This window comes from Sciurus vulgaris (assembly GCF_902686455.1).
Source record: "Sciurus vulgaris genome assembly, chromosome: X".
Lineage (NCBI taxonomy): Eukaryota > Metazoa > Chordata > Mammalia > Rodentia > Sciuridae > Sciurus > Sciurus vulgaris.
In genome coordinates this window covers 37241389-37259017 of record NC_136471.1, presented here as the reverse complement: position 1 = coordinate 37259017, position 17629 = coordinate 37241389, and the positions used below count along the sequence as shown (strand labels likewise).

Here is a 17629-nt window from a genome sequence, read left to right as displayed (position 1 = left end):
CAAGCAGTCTTAACAGCGTACCTCGGAATTGCTAAACATGAGAACAGGTTGCCGTTCCTGATGCCACATAAAGTTCGTCGCTGCAAAACGTGTCTGTGTGTCTGTTCATTTACTGCGCCGTGCCCTTTGCCTTTTGCCTCCTGTTGGGTAGTATGTGATTGAGGTGACAACACTGTGCATTGTGTTGGAGACCCCGCATTTTAAGCGACACTGCTCCCCAACTCAGTTTTGGCCGACGACATTCAGCATTTAGAGGATGTCTAATTTGGTTGAGAATCATTGCCAGTACCAGTCAGCTTCTTCATTAATATTTACCAGTACAAGCCCCATCCAAGGAAGCCTCGGATCACTGAGCCGCTAAGTGCATATGGCCCTACCACATACATACATTTTAGGTAGGCTAACCGAGGGAAGCTCACTCTAGGGTGAAATCAAATTGAGCTCAAATGATTGGGGTGTGGGGAGATGCTGCGCAGTGAATAATCTCTGAGCTCCCCAGTTTCCAGACATTTGTGACCTCACATCACAATGGTGAAAAATGACAACAGGGACTGGGGCTGTAGCCCAGTGGCAGAGCACTTGCCTAGCATGTGTGAGGCACTGGATTTGATCCTTAGCACTGCATTAAAAAAAAAAAATAATAATAATAATAATAATAATAAAATAAAATAAAATAATTTTTAAAATGACAACTGGGTTCCAGAGTTTAAATTTTTCATTAAGAAGTTTACATATATGCCAGCCATTCTGGTAATCAAAATACAAATGCAATGGAAAGAAGGTATTACCGGACTTGGCTACATATTTGTAGACAATGATAAAGGCCAACTGACATGCCCCACAGGAAATGATTTCTACCATGGTCATTGCATCTCTTTTGCAGTATTTAAATCACACTGAATATTGCCCATTTGGAAGTGTATACTTTCCTTGGCACCTCACTGTTTGGAAACCATCCATCTACAACTTCCCACCCCATTGGTAAGGGGAATTGATTTTTTCTGTTTTGTGAAGGTAGGTTATTGGTATTTAATTTTATTTTCACTCCCCAAATATGTTCTTCTGATCCTCTTGGGAAGGGAAGAAAATATTTGTTTCACCCGCATGATTTCTTTCCTGATAGCGTCTGTCATCTGCAGCAACAAGCCCAACGCAAGTCCTGAAATTCAGAAGGTGGATATGGCTTGTGATTGCAATGTCAAGGTAGGACTTGGGGTGCTTAAGCCAACACTGACAGTGTTGTTCTATTTGCATTAAGTAGAAGGGGTTAATAACCCTTCCTATGCTTTCTTGAGAGGCTTATCTCCATCTAGAGTTGTCATGGATGACAGCAATGACTTTTTCAGAAAATAACATGACAGGTTTTGGTGCAGTATGAATTCAAGGTGAGAAATGATATTTTTGTGAATCTCCTAGGTGCCAGGCATAGATTCAGGAGCATTACATATATATCTTATTTCACATAGTCTTTGTATCAGTATGTGAACAGGAAGATAGTATCTTCCATTTTACTGGTAGCGTTGGATTTTCCCCTCCATTTCTCAAAGGCAAAAGAAGAAGAAATATTTCTTTGTGCTTGCAAGGCTACCCAAGAAGAATGCATTTATTTCTTTAACAGTAAAAATAATATCTAAAAAGCCTGTGCCAGGGGTGTAGCTGTGGTAGAGCACTTGCCAAGCATGCACAAGGCCCTGGGTTCCATTCCCAGGACCACTAAAACAAATAAACGAAGAACTTAGCAGCCATCATATGCAGAGCTGCATGCTAGATGTCACTGCAAAATATGAAAAAAGAGAAAGGTTTAATTATGGCTCATTAACTGCCAAGGTAGCCATGAGCAAACTAGGAACACTTGACCATAAATCGGGGTTAATCAGATATTGTAATATAAAAATTAATAGTAATCTAATGTATTGACTCCACTTGATTGTTGTGAAATAGATGACTATAAAGCACTTCAGAAATTTTTAAATTATTGCACAAAGCAATATTTTGTATTAGATTATTAATGTGTCAGTATTCCAGAATACCTGTTATTTTGTCTACATAATGTTCTATTGGACCTGAGAAAGAAATCACCAGTAATCACTGACACTCATCAAAACATTTTAAGAAGAATTCTTCATATACTGAGCGCATTGCTGCAAAACAGCCCAGCAATCACCATTTTAGACAAATAACATTGAAACCAACCAAGGTGTTAAGCTGCACCTTAACCAGTTGCTGGGAGGTTTAATATTTTACAGCACACCTTCACTGACTCATTGGCAATCACTTCTGACATTTTAATGCATGGATGACATAGTAAAAGCAGGATTTCAAATAAGATGCCAGGAGAGGAATCAATTCTGTTTTCGTGTCCCTCTACCCAGCATCTCTACTTCATCCTTCTCTTAATATCTCCTTTCAGCTATGGCTAAGACTGTGCCATCTGTTGTTTCCTATGACATTTGCTCGTCACAGCACTGTACTTGTAGCTGGCATTAGATTTTTTCAGTCTTGAAAATTAGAGTTAACCTGATTTATAGATGGCCGCTTACATGGCCTAAGCCTTTTGGTCCCCAAACCTGACATCCTTTTGGCTTTCTGTGGCACTTGAAATTCTACATTCAAGAATTTCCTTCTTTAATTTTAGTCATTGTCTCCTTTAAATACAGATACCCCTTAGAGGAGTAACATATTGTTATTGCCTATTAACAACTAAGCATAAAAGTATTGGCTACTCTCAGAAGCCTTTAGAACTGCATTGTCCCGTAAAACAACAACAGCCACATGTGGGTAAATTTAAATTTCATGAAATTTACAAATTCAGTTCCTCCCTCTCGCAGACCACACTTTAGCTAGTGACTACTTACTGAGCAGGGCAGACACAGATCATCTTCATCACCGCAGAACATTCCACTGGACAACAGTGTACTAGAAAGCACAGACCTCGGCTTTTTAACTGAACATTTTCTCCACCTCCTTGCCATAACCAAAACCTGATTTTCTCCATTGAAGTTTTCCTGCTTCCTGACATATCTTCCAAATGGAGTTAACTCTTATCCCTTTCTCTCCCTACTTCACGACTCTTATATGTGAAGGCTTAGAGTGCTGACTGAAACTATTTTCTTTTTTCCTCTTTAACTTCCGAGGCACTGGAATGTATCTGTTACTTTTATTCAAATAATTCTCTATTGAAGCGTATGCCATTCCAACATCATTTTCTAGTTTCAGTTGTCTACACCTTCATGAAATTTTTGACACCTATCTCTTTCTCTGAAGACTTTGGTATCTGGAAAAATTGCCAAATCATGGTCTAACCTCATAATTCCTTGACCTCTTCCTTTTCATTGTTCTCAGTTTCAAGCCCACAACCACATCTGAAGTGCACCAATTTTTAAGCTTTTATGTGCAGAAATATTACTGTCAGATTATGATTCTCAGTATCTCTACCTCCCCCTCCTCTTCCCTTGTACCTGCTCCTTAAGCCCATCAAGACTTCTGGAGCCCTTCTAAAAGCTTCTAGTAACAATACCCTCTCTTGGCTTCACTTCCTATTTTTCTCAGTCTGACCCTTATTTCAGTCGTGTCATTGTTGCAGATCATCACCCAGAATGCACACTTCTCAATGGCCTACTGCCTCTAATTTATGCCTCCCCACTTTGGGGTTAAAGTGCCCTATTTGTTACTTTGATTGCTAAATATTAGTGGAGAAAAACTGACACTACACACTGTTGTCTCCAGTCCCAGCTGGACTGTTCAGCATCCTTTTTGCTCTTGGTCAGTCTCCTTTCCTATGTTCCTAGACTTATATTCCACACTTCTTTTCTCAGTTTCTCAATTACACTCCCATATCTGCGACTCTCAGCAATCTTCTTGCACACTTCACAGAGAAAATAGGAAGTAAGGAAGTGTATCAGGTAAAATGTTTCCAACTGCTTAACCAAGTGTACTTATGCTTGAGTTTGGAGAACTTACAGTCATATCCTAAATTGTTGATAGACCTGGTTAGTATTCCCATAATTGTATGTGGAAAATCTATCTTTAGGCCTTTGAGGGAAGAGAAAAACCAATTCAACTGTAATAATTCAGTCAAAATTTCATCATGTCATTGCAAGGAAATATACACCAGGGATTTCTAAGTATTCGCTTCAAGACACTCATGTTCATTTTTACTACAAAATGATAACCATCAGGAATTTGAAGCAAAAGACCTAATGCTATCACTCCTATCTTTCTGATACTCTAACTTAAGACTCTAAATACATATTAAAATGTATATCCAATGCTAAGAAGAAAATAAGATGGTTACTTTATAGTTCTACAAATGATAATCTCATTAATACATTTCAGAAAGCTAGTTATTAAAAAAACCAAGCTTTCTTTCTGACTAATTGGCCACTCAATGCCCTCACGAGACTGTTCCCCATTTTATCCCAAACCACCTTCTAATATGAAAGTTTCTTTGGGCCCACAGAAAATGTTCGAAAGTGTAGACATGATCGACAATGGCCATTTTGTCTGCTAAACATGTTTTTCATTATTCAGGACTGTCAGAACAAGATATCCTCTGGTGAACAACAAAGGAAATACATTTCTGATCAAAGGAGTGAACAGTAGAGAAAGCAGAGTGGAGAAAGTGAGCTCAAGGCATCTCGGGGGCAACCTATACTAGTGTACTAGTTAGTTAGCAGAGCCTGGGAAGAAAGGTGAGGAGTGAGAATGAGCTACAGAAGATGAAGTAGCTTGATTAGGAGCGAGGCAAAGAGGATGAGCATTTGGAGTTGAATTTCAGTGTTAATGGCAATATGAAAATAAAATGTGAAAACCAAGCATCACTAAAACCAAAGTCAATGTCAACCAATGTCTAGATTAGAATAGCACTGAAAGAATTGATAAGGGTTTTCTTTATCATTTCATTTTTATAAAAATTGATTTCTTCATTAAAGTCATTAGTAAATGCCAAAGAGTAAGTGTCACATGTTTACATCTTTTTGTGGGACTTTTTTTTTTTTTTTTGGGGGGGGGGGTGGGAGGGTACCAGGGATTGAACTCAGGGGCACTCAACCACTGAGTCACATCCCCAGCCCTATTTTGTACTTTATTTAAAGACAGGGTCTCACTGAGTTGCTTAGCACCTTGCTTTTGCTGAGGCTGGCTTTTTGTGTTTTTCGTTTGTTTGTGTTTTGGTACTAGGAATTGAACCCAGGGGCACTTAACCACTGAGCCTTATTCCGAGCCCTTTTTTATATTTTATTTAGAGAGAGGGTCTTGCTGAGTTGCTTAGGGCCTTGCTAAGTTGCAGAGGCTGGCTTTGAACTCATGATCCTCCTGCCTCAGCCTCCTGAGCTGCTGGGATTACAGGCGTGCACCACCAAGCCCAGCTTGTAAGTGTATCTTAAACTCACCTATCTTCCATTTTTGGCTCAGGAATAGAAACTCACGAAGTACAGCTTTTTTCAAGTACATCTTCCTATAATCAAGGCAAGAAGACTTGCCCAAGTCAGCACGTATTTATTCTTTATAAGACAGGAATGAAAGATAATAATAACCATTTTTAATTGAAAATTACTATAAGATACCTATTTCTAAGGGATTTGCTTGCACTTACTCACATATACCCCATGAGAAAGTAATACGATTATCCAGTTTGCAGATGGGGGAATGGAGGCATATAAGAAGGTTGAATAACCTGCTTAAGTTAAATGAACAAGGTCAAGCCCAAAAGCATGTAGTTTTGATTCCAGAGGCCTTGCTGTGAAGCAATAAACTCTCTTGTCTCTGTTTAGGAACTGGCTAATTTTTCTTTCATACTATAACTGCTAGTCTTTGGACAGAACAGATTTGCATGTGAATGTGAGGATATTATTACTGACAATGTCCATTAATCCTTAACATGATGCTTGGCAAGGCAATATGATAGACATGCAACATTTCCTCTGGAGTTTCAGCTGTCAATAAAAAAAAAAAAAAAAAAAGAGAAAGAGAGAGCAAATGAGATAGTATTGTTAATGCTGGAGGGACAAGAAGTTGAATGAAGCTCAAGGCAAGTTACTCTATAAAGACAAAATTAGGGAAGTAATATATAGAAAGATGAGTGGACAGGGCACAGGGTACTACAGTCAGTAGGACTCAGAAGTGTGTGTGGTTTGTACTGATTGTGTCACCACAAAAGCCAGTCATATCTCTGTTCATTTATGTGAGGTTGCCCACTTGAAATTCAGACAGGAAAATTGAAGTCCTAAAAGTCTGAGACTGGAGTGACAAAAGGTTCATTAAAAATTACTTATCTTGCGTCAGGTCTGAAGTACTGTCTGATCCCACTTGCCATGTATGACCTTTCCATAGGGCAATCAAGAAAAATAATTTGATAACTCATTTGGAAAATAGGGACTGTAAAAAGTTACTGACAGTTTTTTGGTTTACTGATCTGAACCTGTGTATAGAATACAATACTCTAAAATTCATGCAGGATAAAAAGAACATACTTAGGAAAAAATCTGTAAGCTTATTTTAGTTGATTACTTCTATTTATTACCTCAATTTTTAAATGACATGATTTATGATTTGTGATTCTAAAATACTTTATTGCTATAAATGCTGGAGATAAGAATATTAAGGACTTTTATAGCTGAGGTATATAGCTCACCCTCCCAAATGTCCCTAAAATATACCTGATCTTCATGGTCTGGTTGAAGCTCCAACACCTGCACAGAGCTTTTGCTGATTAACCCACATATATGGCAAACTCCTTTCCCATAGTAGGTAATCAATGAACAAATCTTGATTGATTGAATTGCCACTCTTAGGAATTAAGTTCCAACGCTTACAAGTGAAGATGAAGGAAGACCTAAAGTACAATTTTTTGTACACTTGTACATTCAAGGCATCAAACAGAATTACAGATTTCTCTGAAATCATTTCAGGTGACCTTTCTGAACATATTCTAGGGAAATTAAGGAATTACAAATCTTTCCAGGTGTGGTGGCACACATCTGTAATCCTAGCAATTTGGGAGCCTGAGGCAGGAAGATCCCAAGTTCAAAGCCAGCCTCAGCAACTTAGTGAGACCCTATCTCAAAATAAAACAATTTTAAAAGAGCTAGGGATGTGGCTCAGTGATAAAGCACTCCTAGGTTCAATCCCCAGTGCCAGAATTAAAAAAAAAAAAAAGGAAATTGCAAATCTTAGATTAGCTGAAGCTTAACCCTAGCATAGTGAGTTTTATTTTCCATTTCACAGTGAAAATGATCTGTATGTGTGTATATGTACACATAGACATATATGTACCCATACATGAATACATGAGAGACCATCCTATTGGCTACAAACTGTCTGTGAAGATACGATCAATGTTTAGGATTGGTTCTATATTCTGCACATTTTTGTTTCATAATCTCTTTGTTTTTTTGTTTTTTTCATACCAGATATTTTATTAGGTGGACGACCAGTGTCCGCTCGGGGCTGGGAAAGAAAGAAAAGAGAGCATCTCTTTGTTATTTGACCTTTTACTAGTAAATTCAAATGTCTATACTCGTGGTATGGGTTGATGGCTCAGCATGAAGCAAAACTTTTTCTTTTTAAAATAATTCCAAAATGTCTTTTCAACAAATAAATGTGTAAAAAAAAAAATAGAGCTTTATTGCCTTGCTTTTATAAGAAATTAGAATTTACTATTAATTGCTTTGAAGGATAAGATGATGAATCTGCTAGGTTTTTGTAATTTTTTTTTTTTTTTTTTTTTTTGAGCCATATTGCCAGCCCATTTTTGTATTTGATTTAGGGACAGGGTGTCACTGAGTTGGTTACGACCTCACTAATTTGCTGAGACTGGCCTTGTACTTGTGATCCTCCTGCCTCAGCCTCCTAAGCCGCTGGGATTATAGGTATTCACCACCACTCCCGGCTGGTTTTTGTAATCTTAAACTGTTAAAATTAATTTTGTGCTTTGTAGATTGTAGATAGATTGTTTTACCATATTTTGGTTAGTCATTGACTCCTGGAGGTTTAATAGGCCCATGTCTTATGCTTATTTTTTTTTTTTTTTTCTTTTTCCTGGTACTGGGGATTGAATCCAGGGGCCCTCTATCACAGAGTTATATACCCAGCCCCTTTTTATATTATTTTGAGACAAGGTCTTGCTAATTTGTTTAGGGCCTCACTAAATTGCTGAAGTTGGCCTTGAACTTGCAATCCTCCTGCCTGAGCCTCCTTAGATGCTGGGAAGACAGGCAGGTACCACCACACCTGGCTCATTTGGGACGACTGTCCATCCCATATTTGAACTCTACACAGCCCTCATTTCTACCACAATGCACAAATAATGTTACCCAACTGTCAAGCAGAGCATCTATAGAGTTAATAGTAATGAGATGCCAAAGTAGCTGTCAAATACTAAGATGAAATAAAGGGACTATAAGGTGGGTTATGGAGTAAAGATCTTCAGGTGATGGGAGACATTGGAAAATAACTACTGCAAATTCTTGTGCTTAATTCAGGGGAAAATTACCATTTTATTGGAGGGAGAAAGGAAAATAGGTATTGTGAAAACTATAAAGTCAAGAAGTAATGCTTAAAATTCAAATCTGTTATGATTTTTTTATGTACAGACAGGGTAAAAAATCGACTAGCTATCTAGTAACACTCACACACATAAGAACACCAGTATTTCAATTTCAAATTTGAAGGAAAATATTGCTTGCACCATTTACCTGGCACTAAGCCTGTCTTTTATGACCCATTATGTTAAAAACTTCATGTTATGCCAATTCCTATAATATAGAAGCTTCAAGAAGAGTAACTACATATAACATGTAGAGAATCCCAAGTTTCTTGATTTTGCTCAGATTTTCCTATATAGATGCATTTTTGTGAGTCATCCTAATGTCTATTTTATATTATCTATTAACTCCATTTTCTACTTTATATATTTTTATTTGTATTTGTTCATTTATTTTATTTTTAAGGGGTGTTTAACCACTGAGCTACATCTCCAGCTCTTTCTATTTTTTATTTTATGATAGATTTCATTAAATCACTTAGGGCTTTGCTAAATTGCTGAGGCTGGTATTGAAATTGCCATCCTTCTGTCTCAGCCTCCTGAGCCACTGGGATTATAGATATATGCCACTGTGCCTGATTTTATATGTTTTTAAAATTTTTGCTCTTTTCTATCATAATTTTTTTCAGTCTAACAGCTATTCTTACATTTTCGTTTCTTCTTTTTTCCTCTCATTTCTCTTATTTTCTAACAAAGGTCATGTACAGCTGGAAATGTTTAATAAATCACAGAACATCCTTACCAATATATCCACTTTTTATACCATAATGAAATTTACATTTGTAGATATTTTAGAGTTTATAGTTTTTATATATCTTTCTCATTTTTCCTTTCAAAGAATGATTTTCAGTTAATTGGGGCCAGTGTTATTATATTGACTTAACGAATGAGAAAACTAAGGGTAAGAAAGACTAAATATCTTACCCATGGTCACACAGATAATTCTGTAGCCAGATTCAAACAAACTCACGTTTTCTCATTCAACATTCCATACTATTTCCAGTATTTCTCCCTTCCCTTCATATCATGAATATTTAATTCCACAGAACTTTAGATGCTCACATATAAATACACAATTAACAAATTATGGGCTGGGTTGTAGCTCAGTGGTAGAGTGCTTGCCTAACATGGGCCTGGCTTCCGTCCCCAGCACTGCAAACAAAAAACAAAGAAAAAAGTTTTATGTAGATGGATGTGTAAAAGAGAGAGACAGAAATATTATTCTAGGATGATTTTTAAAAACGTGTATTTTTCTACAGAGGAGTAGATATTCATTTGCACGGATCGAGCCTTAAATAAAATAGGCTGATTGATAAGCCTATGACTTTGATGAAAACCTTTGAAAATAATCTAAATCACTTTCTGTAGAATAACCGGAAGACTAGTTATCCAGTTGTACTTTAGTGGAGCAAGATTTCTTAAAAATCAGTTAAGCCCTGTTTGATTTCCCCTTCAAATTTTCCAAGAGTGCTTCAACATGATTTTTTTTCTCCTTACTTTTATAACTATTAGGCTTACCTCTGTTTACTGTGATATCCAGAGTCTAGAAAACAAGTGGTAACTTCCACGCTTCAAAATATTTTCCAATATCTTTCCTTTAAAATAACACTGTGTGTATGGATAAAGTAGCAATGTTTGTATTAAATACAAGTGTTGGAAAAAAATCCCCACCCCCAGGAGAAAACTCTAGTTATTATAGAGTAGTCCTATTCTTTGCTTAAAAAACTGATAAAATTGAATTATTTTATCCTGAAGTCAACTTTCATGAAGAATTTTAAATGAGAATTCATTAATATCTTACTGAATATCAGTGTTGTCAACTCTTACTTTATGATTGAGCATCTTGATTAGAAATTGTCTTATTCTTTTAATATACTCATATTTAATTGAGTACATAGGCTATTATTTTATAAAGTCCTCAGAAAATATCCATCTAGCAGCCTTAAATTACATTTCATATGATCTTTTTTGCCCCTGCCTTGGAACCTGTCTTTATGAGTATTCGATTTCCTGATATTGTATTCAGAACTCCTTTGAGCCTTTAGGGGGGTGACCCCAGATTATAGAAAGGGGAAAAGGAAAGGTTATTTATAGCTTGTTCATGACTCCTATCAGAGTTCCCTTTTGATTTCTAATTATTTCCCTGAAAATAATATCTAGATCCCTTATCTCCATTTTTAATGAATTTAAAGCCGTACCATTTGTGTTGGTATAAAATAATTTCAAAGAAATTATTCAAAACCTGTCTGCAGCTAGATCTTAACCCATAGCACTCAAGCCTGCTTTTGATCTATCTGAGTAGTCATATAGATTTATATCATCATCATCATCATTGAAGAAATAGTTTGAAGTTTAATTATGCCTCACATTGTAAAAGCATGGCAGAGAAGATAGCATTTCTTCTTAGAGTAACAGAACTGTCAACCCAGGATTTAATGAGCGTTTCCTGTATTGTATGATTCCTACCATTGAGGAGCTTGTATTCCATTTGGGAAGAGAAAATATATTGACATACTGCAAAAATCCAGACATTATATAATGAAGTACCAAATCATGTGCCATATACAAATGAAGAAAGAGAAACAATTAAAGGAATCTTTTTTGGAATAGATAGAAACTGACCTGGAGTCTGAGGACAAGTAGGATTTAGACTGACACAGAAGAAGGGCAACTTTTCAAAAAGCTGTGGGACTTTCATGTTTCACAGTGTGAGAAAAGGTAAATTAGGAACTAGTTAATGGGGGTAAGAGAATGACCTTTGATTTAGCTATATTTAAGATAATGGTGAGACATACAAAATTAGATGTTCTTTGGATAGCTGAAAATATGATATTTTATCTCTGGGGTTAGGTCATCTGTGATGGTAAAATAAATTTGGAGCAATTCAGGCTATGCTGATTTAGCTAAATTTCAAACCTTTGCAAGGAAGAGAAGGTTATGGAGAGAAGAGAACTGAGGTCCAAAGATGAAGCATTAATTATGTAAAGCTTTGGGGAATATTTAAGGATTGCATTTGTTTCCGAACGTTCAAAATGAACCCTTTCTCTGTGTTTTCCCTAACTTTATAAATTATTACCTTTGATGTCTGTTAAGGTTCTGCTCTGTGCAAGACATTTGACTGGGTACTTCAGAGCCTGCCAGAAGAGGAAACAATGTGTAGTTCTAATATTCAGTGGTCTGGAATCTGGTTAGTACCTCAAGATCTAGTCTACGAGCTCTACATAAAAACTTTGAAAGAGGATTCACTTAATTTAGAGAAAATTCAGGGAGTAGAGTAGATTTAAAAAACCAAAAAGACATTGAATGTAAAGAAAACACTGTTCCTGTTCCAGAGCCCAAAGAAGGAACATAAATTTGAATCAACTCTCTTAGGTGCAATTTTCACTATCACCTGTAAACATTTAGTGACCAAATCTCCTTTTGACTTACAGAGATTTTCAGATGGAAAAGACTTTTGTAAAAAATAATAAAAAGAGAATATTTCCATAAGTCTGGACTCATTTGTGCTCAATCCTATTCATTTGCTCATAACTATATTTTTAAACATCAGCTACCAGGAATTGACCACCTTCTGTGTGTCCAGCAATGCATTAGGTTACTTGAGCAATGTAAACAGAAATAATAAAGTTGCTATATGCAGGAGTCATGTGAATTCTTTATTAATAAGCCCTTAGTTATCTGAATGATACCTTAATTTCTGGTATAGGTAGGTAAATAGTGAAGCTATAAGTTAGACTCCCTGATAAAATCAATTATCTGAATACCATGTGACTGTTAATTCCCAATACCAGAAAAAGCCATTTGTTTTTATTGAATTATTTTACGAATATTAGCAAAGTTCTTTAATTCATAAGTGCACTGATAATGTTATGAAAACAATAATAACTAAAATATACTGATTGCATTCATAAGTGACCTAATATTATTTATGTTTTAAAGAAAACTAAATTGAGGTTTAGAGAGAGGCCGGACTCTCGGTCACACAACCAATTATCGGTAAAGCTACAGAAAGAGCCCAAATCTCACTCCAAAGTCGGGTTCTTTTCCTCCATGGTCCACTGCATCTTGAAGGCTATGTGGCATATTAAATGAAAGCTTTTAAAATTTTGACTGTCCTTGAGCATCATGTCACGCTTAATAAATTCAGAATGAACAGAAAGTGCATTTGCATTCTTGGCTTTGAAAATTAGAAAGTTAGTACAAGTGTTTAAATACTTTCAAGATTATGACTTTTATCCTTACTGACATATAGGTAGACAATATATATGGGGTGTGTGGGTGTGTGTGTTCACAACAGGAAAGGGAAAGCACATAAAAGGTTAAAAAAAAAAAAAAAGTATTTTTGAGTTTTAAATTAGATGACTGACCAGCTGACAGTCTGTGTGCACTTATTTATGTTAGCTTTTATTTCCTAATTTGTTTGAGCAACTGAAGTCTGAAACAGCTCAAGGCTAGATGCTTCCTTTCTATAAATTACATCTCTTAAAATGTACAAGTGCAAGCATGAGTCACTAGCTACAGAATTCCAGCTTTAATCCATTATGTCATTTTTATAAGGAAACAAACCAGTGACCTTCAAGTGGTTTTAAGGACAATGACTGTGAACTACAGAGTATATGAAAAATGAAATCATAATACAAGCAATCAAATGAGCTCAATGGGATGATCTCAAAGGTAAAAGACAAAGGTGCATTTTACAGAATGAAATCTGTTTATTTCTGTTACTCTTCTTCCATTACTCATTTGCATGCGTGCCTTGCACATACCAGATTGGTTTGAAACTAAATTGGAACATTCACCTATCTTCCAATCGAATTTTAAATAATTCACTTTAATTCAGGTGTGCACAAGAAGAAACAGTGCTGAGAAAGAAAATACATAGCCCAAGATCATCTTCAAAGTATGTTTTGATCAGTGGTTTAAAGTTTCTGTTTATTCGACCTTAGGACCAAACTTTTAAATTGTAGTATTACTGAAATTGTTTTTTGTGTTCACTGTTTGATCTAGTAAATACAGAGCAGAATCTCTGAGGTAAGAGGAGGTTCAGGGAAGAAATCACGGGCATTTCTAATAAAAAAAAAAAAAAAAAAAAAAAAAAAAAAAAACAAGATGAAAAGGGGAAGGAATTAACAGATACTGAGCCCCTACCCTAGACTGCATTTGGCAGGTTCTATACATAACTTCATGTAATTCTTACAACTATAAGAAATAGGAAATGGTGACAGAGATTAAATCATACTCCCAAACACAACAGCTAAGAAGCTGAGCCAGGATTCAAATCCAGTTCTGATTACAAGGGTGGTGTGTACTTTTTTCATGGTACTCTGATTAACAGCCTTAAGTTTCAAAAATATGGCAAATAGTCATACACAAAACACACTTTTAGTATAACATTTACTTAGTCCTTGACGCTGTTTTCAAAGTACTAAGTGGAAGACAAATCAATACATTCACTTCTACATGTCAAAAATATGTATATTTTCAAAGATCCTAGTTCATTTCTAAAAGTGAGTCAAAAGCCATTTTCTAGTAGAAATAAGGATGAAAAATGTGCAGAGTGTTATATAATAATAATTGGCAACCAAACAGGAAAATGGAAGAAATGAATCAATATATTTTTTTTAAAGGCCAGGGAGATTCACTCCAAGTTCCCCAAAATCACATTTCCTAGGAAAGAAAAACCAGGTATAACAGGAAATATTTTGACTGCATAGTCTGTGAAATTCCTCTACCTTTATTTTTTGTAACATAATTCTATCTTAATCAAGTTTCCTGTATAATAGTCGTATATTTTCATAATTTAACAAGCTCTAATCTAAGCATGGCACCTGCATTTAAATTTAAAAGCCCCTTTTTATGTATTTTCCTAACTTTTAAAATGTTTTCTTCTGCTACATAACTTCTTAGTAATAATATATTTTGCGTTGAATTTTTCCTGTGATTTTTACAGTAAAGTTTGTCATTTTAAATTGAGTAAATACTAAGATTCAATGATTTTTAATAAAAATAATGCATATCAAACAACTCCACTGATACCTGAGTATTTTAAGAATCTATTTTCAAATACTATTCAGAGCAAAAGCTTATAGAGTATTCAGAAACTGTCACTCGTTTTTTTACTCCATTCTGAATCCATTAGCTTTAACTTTTTAAAAATGGAAATCACTAGTTGTATATATGCCAGTCTAATTTTAATAAAAGGAAAGTTGAGAGGGACAGGCTTTGCAAAAGAAATTATAGAACCCTCCAAAATAACCTTTAATGAGTACCAACCATGAACAGAGAAGTTAAAACAAAGGGTCAAATATAGTTTTTATCCATGACAAAGATGGTAGGGAGTTTCTTCAAGTTGGCCATTTATTAGATGTTTATCAACCTGACATCTTTCTCACCAGAGAAATCACTGGAACGTATGGTTCAGGGTTAGGATCAGTGATTGAAAAGTTATCCCAAACAAAAAAGTTTTCATCATTTGGATTATATATGAGCACTGTAAATTTGCCAGTGTGAGAAAAAGAGCACGATAAAAATTGATCTTCAGCTGGGTGCAGTGCGAGCACGCCTGTAATCCCAGCCTCTCAGGAGGCTGAGGCAGGAGGATGGCAAGTTCAAGGCCAGCCTCAGCAAAAGCGAGGCACTAAGCAACTCAGTGAGACCCTGTCTGTAAATAAAATACAAAATAGGGTTGGGGATGTGACTCAGTGGTCCAGTGCCCCTGAGTTCAATCCCCGGTATCACCCCCCAAAAATTTACCTTTAAATGTGTTGAATTTAGAAAGATTTCATAATGACTCAGTTGTCTTTCTTTATTCTTCATAACTTTAGCTTTTCTTTTTAATGTCCTACTCCAGCTTCCATATCCCTATACTTATTGGCATATTTTATATATACATGCAGAGCCTCAGGTGTTAGGATTTTTCTTAAATTAAAACTCATCCTTTCATGAATATTAGATTTATGAAATGTTTACACTTTAATTATGTGAAATGAATGTAGTTCCCATGTATTTTATAGTAATATAATCAGTCTATCTTTCAATTTTTTAAATTATTTAATTTTTGTACTGGAGATTGAACCTAGGGATGCTTTACCATTGAGCTACATCTCCAGCCCTTTTTATTTTTTATTTTGAGACAAGGTTTCGCTAAGTTGCTAAGGCTGGCCTTCAATTTGTGATCCTCTTTCCTCAGCCTCCTGGGTCAATGGGATTACAGGCATGTGCCCAGCTTTAAAAATTAAGATCTGTTTTTTCATTTGAAGTAATAGATTCAACCCCAAATTATTTTTTAGTGGTTTTACTAAGATATAATTCACACACTATACAGTTCACCCATTTTAATGTGTATGATCACAGAATTGTACAATATAGAGCATTTTCATCACCCCCCCCGCCCCCAAGAAAAGAAAACCTTTACCCGTTAGCAATCTCTCCCAGTACTTGTTCCACACCCAGATCTAGGCAACTCGCAATCCTTTTCTATCTTTGTAGTTTTGATTATTTTGAGAACCTGCAAACTTTTAACAGAGGTACTTTATGAGTATATCAAAGAGGTGGCTTTAGATTAAGAGGGGCTGGTAAAAAGAAAATTTGTAGTCAGTTTTGAGCAATAGGGTTGTGATCTATGTGGATAAATCCTTAATTTTTGCACACTTCTGAAAGTAATAAAACGTTGTGTCTGAGCTTTTATCATCCTTCATTATTCAAGTTTATTTTAGTACTGCAGAATCAATAAAAAGGAAGTCAAGGAAGTCATCTTCCAAGTACTTCTGCTCAAAATCAATTGGTTAGGAAAACCTAAGTTTCAAACTCAGGAAAGTTCAATTTTCAGTTCAGTTCTTTTATTTGTTTTCATTCTCCCCAATCAAGATTTCCTCAAGACAATTACTTATTCCAGAAAGCAGGCATCTGCCCCAGAATCTTCTGTATACATGCTATTTGCCATCCATTGAACGCCATAAAAATCAGTTGATTGAAGCCTGCCACCTGTATTTTTTCTAAATCTCTAATGTGGAAGACACCTCTTTAAAATTACACCTGTTTAGGGGACTTTCATGAAAGAAAATTGCCTGTTATTCTATTGGGCTTTGCATTATTCTTATGCCACAGTAGTACAGTAACATAACACATTACTAGGAACTTTGAGTTGATTTCCAATTTAGCTGCCATCACTAATTTAAAAAATGCACAAAATCTGAATACGAAACTTGGGCCTTCTACCTAAAATGTGGTATCTTTTATTTAATATACTCCCCATAAAAATAATCTCATATCCAATAATGTAAATAGATCCTATTAATAACATTTAATCCTTTTTTGGCTTCAATGTATGTTCCCTATGCATACTAGAAGAATGTGTCTGTTATCTGTATTGTGCTAAATATAAGGAAGTAATGGGCGAGGCACTATCTTGTATTTGAAAACTTTCCCCAATGGTTTCGTCTTTTGTAATTGCTCCTTTGGTTTGTCAGATTCCATTAAACTTCTACTCCAGTCATCAGATAATCAGAAGTGTCACTGATCATCCTCTTCATTGCTCTTTTGACATGACACAGGACAGAATAGGTTTGAAGGGCAGGATGTTAGACAAAAGTTGAGGTTTTAAAGAATAAACAGTAACTTGAAAAGAAAATGGAGAAAATTTAAGTTAATAAATCAACACAAGGGGCTAGGGGTGTGGCTCAGTAGTAAAGCACTTGCCTAGCAGTACAAGGCCACACCCACAAGGAAAAAGAGAGAGATTGACACAATAAGGCAAAGGAATACATGTGCCTAATAAAATCTATAAATAAGATTCACTGAAAGAAAACAAAAGTGTTTTGACAGACATTGGAAGAAATAGAGAAAGAAAAGGGCCTACCTTATGGTCCCGTTTAGATGAGCTTCCAGAACTGGCAAATAATAATGGTGATAGAGGTCTGAACGTGTTTTGGGGGTAAAGGAGCAGGAGGATGGAAATGTTTTATATCTTGGGTGCAAACATGTATCAACACTGACCCAACACTACATTTCAAATGTGTGCATTGTATTATATTTAAATTGTACTTCATTAAAATAGCTTATTAAAAACTCAAATTAGGCTGTTACCCA

General features: G+C 35.7%; 1 protein-coding gene and 1 long non-coding RNA gene across 4 annotated transcripts in view; one reads left to right on the top strand and one right to left on the bottom strand.

The window, feature by feature from the left end:
- Positions 1-17629, bottom strand: part of LOC306651733 — a 495681-nt gene that overhangs the window by 218173 nt on the left and 259879 nt on the right. The window lies entirely within an intron of this gene.
- Positions 1-17629, top strand: part of HTR2C (5-hydroxytryptamine receptor 2C) — a 247128-nt gene that overhangs the window by 1348 nt on the left and 228151 nt on the right. The gene's annotated exons all lie outside the window — the stretch shown is intronic.